General features: G+C 52.0%; 1 protein-coding gene across 1 annotated transcript in view; it reads left to right on the plus strand.

The window, feature by feature from the left end:
• LARGE1 (LARGE xylosyl- and glucuronyltransferase 1) overlaps positions 1-250 on the plus strand; it is a 363,795-nt gene that overhangs the window by 316,907 nt on the left and 46,638 nt on the right. The window lies entirely within an intron of this gene.

The following is a 250-nucleotide window of genomic DNA, read 5'->3' on the forward strand; positions in this document are numbered from 1 at the left end:
CCCCCCCCCCCATCCTGTCCCCCGCTTTCTACAAGGGCCTTTGGACAGCTTTGAGAGCAACAGCACCAAGTTTGTTAAACATTCACATAGTATCAGGAGTCATAGAAGTTACACGGAAAGAAAGGACAGAGACTCATCTAGGGCTCTGTGCTAATTTTGCCTGTGGCTTCTTCATTTTCAATTTTGATTTTGTTGCCACTTGTACGAACAAAGTCCTGGGGAGCCTGGGGGGGGGGGGGGGGCCCCCCCC

Source organism: Gavialis gangeticus, unplaced genomic scaffold (assembly GCF_001723915.1).
Source record: "Gavialis gangeticus isolate Ggan-Ray unplaced genomic scaffold, GavGan_comp1, whole genome shotgun sequence".
NCBI lineage: Eukaryota > Metazoa > Chordata > Crocodylia > Gavialidae > Gavialis > Gavialis gangeticus.